Genomic DNA, 6,133 nt, shown 5'->3' with positions numbered 1-6,133 from the left:
ACCTTTTAATATCAATAGCACTTAGACTTATATACCGCTTTATAGTGCTTTACAGCCCTCTCTAAGCGGTTTACAGAGTCAGCTTATTTCCCCTAACAATCTGGGTCCACATTTTACCCAGCTAAGAAAGATAGAAGGCTGAGTCAACCTTGAGTCTGGCGGGATTTGAACTGCCAAATTGTAGGCAGCTGGCTGCAGAAGTAGCTTGCAGTACTACACTCTAACCACTGTGCCACAGAGGCTCCTCTTAATGTTTTTTAACTAATCCCGTTCCTTCATGGGTAAAAGGCTGCTTCAAATCAATTAGCTCCGATAAGAAAGAGCCTTGCCAAGGTTTTGCAAGGCTGCCAAGAACACCAGATAAAATTACTAAGCAATAATTCCAACACAAAGAGTCTCCAAACACCAACTCAGATATTCCTAACGTCCACCAGGCTCGAGTGTAAAACTTCTTTGCCTTCTGCAAAGAACTACGCTTTCTCGGTGGGCTTTTATCTCCTCAGGGAAGGGCCATTTACCTTGCAGCCTTACTCCCAAGTCACCCATGTTGCTGCAGCTGCCCTTTCCTTCGAGCAGCCCTGCGCGCATGCATGCTGGGCACGGGCTCCTCGGGGACCTCTTCATCGCTGCTTCCAGCCTCCACAATCTCCAAAGGCAACATTCTACTCCCTGATGGTCCTGGTCCCATCCCTGCATCACACACACAGGCCCCTCATCTGAGTCTTCGCACTCTGAGCCCTCAGCTATCTGCACTTGCTGCCGGTGAACCACAACACTTCTTGGAACAGAAGCAAAATGTCTTCAAAGAAAAACCAGAAAGTCCAGTTGCCTCTTGAAGAAGCCCCTTTAGGACAACCATGACCTGGATGACTGAGAATCTCCATAGACATCTGGGTTGAGTTGTTGTTGAAAGTTCTCAGTCAACCAGGTAGAGTTGTCTGGAAGTTGAATCGTGGCAACTGGACTTCTTTTCTTTTTAGTTGGAAATGTTTTGCTGCTTATCCAAGTAGCTTTCTCAGTCTGGGTTCAGTTGTTCAATGACCCATTGGTTAGTTTCCTTGTCTATCCAAGGTATTCTTGGGAATCATGAAAGCAGTTTCCCTGTATTTGAGAGGTTACCACGGAGCAAGGGGTCAATTTATTTTCCAAAGCATCAGAAGGCAGGACAAGAAGCAATGGGTGGAAACTAATCAAGGAGAGAAGCAACCTGGAATTAAGGAGAAATTTCCTAATAGGGAGGACAATTAACCAGTGGAACGGTTTGTCTTCAGAAGTTGTAGGTGCCTCCAATATGGGAGGTTTTTAAGAAGAGACTAGACAGTCACTTGTCTGAAATGGTATTGGGTTTCTGGCAAATCCCACGTCTGACTGGCCCCGCCAACCCCATCTCTTCTCTGCCCCCTGAGTCCCAGCTTATCGGCTGGGTCTTCTTTTGTTGCCCTACACGGAGCTGGAAAGCAGGTTAGTCAGATGGGGAGGGAATGGGGATTTTGCAGTATCCTTCCCCTGCCACGCCCACCAAGCCACGCCCACAGAACCAGTAGTAAAAAAAATTGAATCCCACCACTATCTGGACTCATTTGGTTTGGTATATAAGTTATGACACCAGGCTGGAAATCAGGAAACAGTGAGTTCTAGTCCCTTTTTAGGCATGAAAGTCAGCTGGATAACTTTGGGCCAATCACTAGGAGACGGTGAATTCTAGTCCCGTTTTAGGCATGAGAGCTGGCTTGGGGACTGGGCCAATCACTAAGAGACGGTAAGTTCTAGTCCCGCCTTAGTCTTGGAAACTGGCTGGGTGACTTTGGGTCAGTCATTCTCTCTCAGCCCAACTGACCTCACAAGGAAGGAGTATTAGGTATATTTGCTACATTATTTATAAAAATAATATAGGTGGAATTTGGCACGCTCATTTGTAAAACATGAATAGTTTTGTGCCAATATTTTCCTCATCCAGGATGTCTTCAGGAAAGTGGTAAAAAAAAAATCAAGATGATATTTATATAAAAAATGGGCCAGGTTACATGGCTGGGCCACCATCTTAACTTTTTTAACCCCTGTGGATTCTCCTAGCTCTCACCTGTATATTGTTATACAGCTGTCACGAGCTGCATCACAAAACAATAACTAAAATTCAGCTAGCGAGTTCATTCATGGTTACATGGAAATGCAAACTCCATGCATTCTTCTTCCCCACTCCTAGTCTGTGTAATCATGGCTTAGCATGTCAGCTGCTTTCTGACCAGTTTCTTTTTAGGAAATGTAATTAAATAGGTGTTGATTGCTTGGATGGGAAGATTTATTGCTGCTATCCTTCCTTGTTACCGTGACTGCTTTTAATAACAAGCTGCTGGGTGAAAAATCACACCGCTGCTTTCCTCCCTTTCTGTCTGAGGGTTTTTTTTTTAAAAAACAGTAAATGAATGGTCGCCTTTCACTGCCAACCATTTGACTCCGGGAAGGGAGAAAAAAAAAAGAAGGTTTGGATCTGTTCGAAGGGGCTTGGGTGGGTGGGCTTACCTTGGGCCAAGGCATCCCAAATCGGTTTAGTTTGGCTCTCTTTCTCTCAAACAGCAACAATTCCTCTCTTCTTCTTCTATTTTCTTTATCCAGAAAACAAAGAACAGCCCCAGCACAAGAGAGAAGTTCTAAGAAACTTTCCATCAGGCTTATTAACCAGGATCCCTTCTTCATTTAGACGGATGATGACTAATGGCTGTGGCAAGGTAGGAGAAAGAAGGGAGGCAGGGTGAAATTTGTGTAACAAAGATCCATAAATCAACTTGGAAACTCGGGGAGAGAATCCATCACTGACCGGGAAAATACAGTCAGAGGGCTAAAGGAAGTGCAGAGGACCACTGAATAGTCTCGGTATCAGCTGGTTTTGGGGTTGGCCCTCTATTCACCCACTCTTGGGGTTGATCAATTCTGTTTTAGAATTCCCATCTGTAAGAAAGGGAATCTGGATTTAACAGAATAACAGAGTTGGAAGGGTCCTTGGAGGTCTTCTAGTCCAACCCCCTGCTCAAGCAGGATGCCCTGTACCATTTCAGACAATGGATTGTCCAATTTCTTCTTAAAAACTTCCAGTGATGGAGCACCCACAACTTCTGGACTTAAGTCATTCCACTGATTAATTGTTCTAACTGTCAGGGAATTTCTTCTTAGTTGGTTCTCTTCTTGATTGGTTTCCTTCTATTGCTTCTTACCCTGCCTTCAGGTGCTTTGGAGAATGATTGATTCTTCTTCTTTTTGGCAGCCCCTGAGATATTAGAACACTGCTATCCTGTCACAATTAGTCCTTCTTTTCATTAAAGTAGACACACCCAGTTCCAGCAACCATTCTTCGTACGTTTTATCCTCCAGTCCCCTCATCATTTTTGTTGCTCTTCTCTGCACTCTAAAGTCTCAACATCTTGTTTATATCGTTACAACCAAAACAATTTTGAAGAAGTTAGGGGTGTGTCTATTTAATTTAATTTATGAAACAGATTATGACACATACAATAACAAACCGAAATTGTTGATGTCTTAGATTCCCTCATTCTTTAAACAATCAATAGAAAGAATTCATTGGTAAAAATAAATAAGTATAATCCAACAACAAACATTAATAACAGAACATTATGTTTGATAGAATATAAATAACAGAGAACCTATAGGAAACAAGAAATAACTGCCACATAATATAATTTATGAAATATTTAACTCACTGTCAATGTATTAAAGGAAAGTTTAGCACAGAGATTATTGTGACGTTTGTTTGTATGAATCTTTGTCTTTTGAGTTTGTATATTTGTATATTTTAATTTTTTGTATTCAATAAAGTTTATTTATTTAAAAAATGTAGGGTATATCATATAGGAAAAACAATTGGTGGTCAAAAGCAAGGAAATACAGACTTAAACAAAGACCTTCAAAATTATAGAGGGAATACAACGATCAAAGGAAAAAAATTGGGAAATAATTTTCTTCTTTGTCTACCACTCTCTCCTGTAAAAGCTATGCAGTCAATAAGAATGCCTTCATTCGGGTCCAGAAGGGAATTAAAAAAAAATCAGGACCACGGTATCATCTGTGAAAATCACTCATGCCCTTGTCAGCTCGAGCTCAACTACTAAAGTGCATGGTCTGCCCTTGAAGGCTACTCAGAAGCTTCATTTCATCCAGAATGTTGCATTACAAGAATAACAAGAGTTGGAAGAGACATTGAAGGTCTTCAACCTGCTGCTCATGCAGAAGATCCTATATAGGGCCTGTATATCATTCCAATCAAGTGACTGTCTACAAGCTGCTAAAAGAGAATCTCCAGCCGTTTTTGATCTGATGGGACCTATTTGAAATTTGGATCATGTGTTGAGGGTGTTCTTGCAGAATGTAGCTGGGTCTTGTCAGTTTTGAGCATGTAAGACACATAAACAGAATAACAGAGTTTAAATAGATGTTGGAAGTTTTCTAGTCCAACCCCCTCCTCAAGCAGGAAACCCTATACTATTTTACTGGTTGTCCAATCTCTTCTTAAAAATCTCTAGTATTGGAGCACCCATAACTACTAGAGGCAAGTTAATTGTTCTCACTGTTAGGAAATTTCTCGTTAATTTTAGGTTGGATCACTCATTGGTAAGTTTCTATCTGTTACTTCTTGTCTTGCCCTCTAGTGCTTTGAAGAATAAATTGGCCCCCTCTTCTTTGTGGCAAATACTGGAACACTCTTAACATTGATAGATTTGGCCCACTGTGTATTCTAGTTGTGATTCAAGGAGCTGGTCATCTTTTCTAAAATCCTACATGGTGTAAAGGTTCCCCTTGCGTGTACGTGCTAGTTGTTTCCGGATCTAGGGGTTGGTGCTCATCTCCGTTACAAAGCTGAAGAGCCAGCACTGTCCGAAGACATCTCTGTGGTCATGTGACTGGCATGACTAAACGCCGAAGGCGCATGGAACACTTCCCACCAAATATAGCCCCTATTTTTCTACTTGCATTTTTTTACATGCTTTTGAACTGCTAGGTTGGCAGAAGCTGGGACAAGTAAGGGCAGGGTTATTTGATGGACTGCTTATCTCATGGGGTTTCTGCCCAGCCGGTGAGAGTCAACACAGCAGACATGCTTTGGTGACATGTGTTTCCATTACATCATGGCATCTAGGAAAACCTAGGAAATGTACTTTCTTTGTTGTAGTGTTGCAGTATCCTTTGGACTAAGATTCCCCCTGAGATCTGTGTGGATCCCGCCATGACGGCATCTTAGAAGTTACAAAGCAGTATTTCTCATCTTGGTGGCTTTAAGGTGCATGGATCAACTACAGGTAGCCCTTGACTTATGACCACTTATGAGTCACAAGTGAATTTTGCTCCATTTTAGCCCTTTCTTGCGACAGTTGCAGTTAAGCTAGTGACAGGGTTGTGAATTCAATCTGGCTTGCTTGTCAAAAGATCGAAGGTTGTAAGTAACAACTACTGCAGTGATTAACTTAACAGCTGTGGCAAGAAAGGGTGTAAAATGGGGCAAAATTCATTTAACAACAGAAATTTCATCTTAGCAACATAAATTTTGGGCTCGGTTGTGGTCATAAGTGGAGGACTACCTGTAATAGAGTGAAGGTGGTTACATAGGTAACCAGGCGCCATGCCACTTAATCACATGCCAGACATCTGGTAACCCTGGCCAGTGGAGAGAGACCTTTATCCAAGCATGAACAACACTAGCCCAAAGCAAACAGGAAATCTGGGGCTTATAACCCCCTACCAGTCCTAAGTATGCCACTGCCAACATGGGCAGCCAGGGGTGTCTGCAAGATATAGTTAAAAAGATCAAGGTGACAGAACTTTGATTGCATTGAAGTGATTGTCTATTAAACTTTTTTGACTGTGCCTTGCAGACACCCCTGTGGGCTGCTAATCATGGCAGATTTTACATCTCAACATTACCACTCGTTTCAACCCTAGTGCAGCCAACTGTGGCTTTAAAGCAAGGGTCTTCAAACGTGGCAAGTTTAAGACTTGTGGACTTCAACTCCCAGAATTCTTGAGCTAACATGACAGGAGGAGGAATTCTGGGAGTTGAAGTCCACAAGTCTTAAAGCTGTCAAGTTTGAAGACCCCTGCTTTAAAGCATCTCACACCTGGGTTGAAA

This window comes from Pseudonaja textilis, chromosome 1, assembly GCF_049901715.1.
Source record: "Pseudonaja textilis isolate UNSWEBS1 chromosome 1, rPseTex1.2, whole genome shotgun sequence".
In the NCBI taxonomy this organism is placed as follows: Eukaryota; Metazoa; Chordata; class Lepidosauria; order Squamata; family Elapidae; genus Pseudonaja; species Pseudonaja textilis.
Note: the sequence above shows the minus strand (reverse complement) of the source record.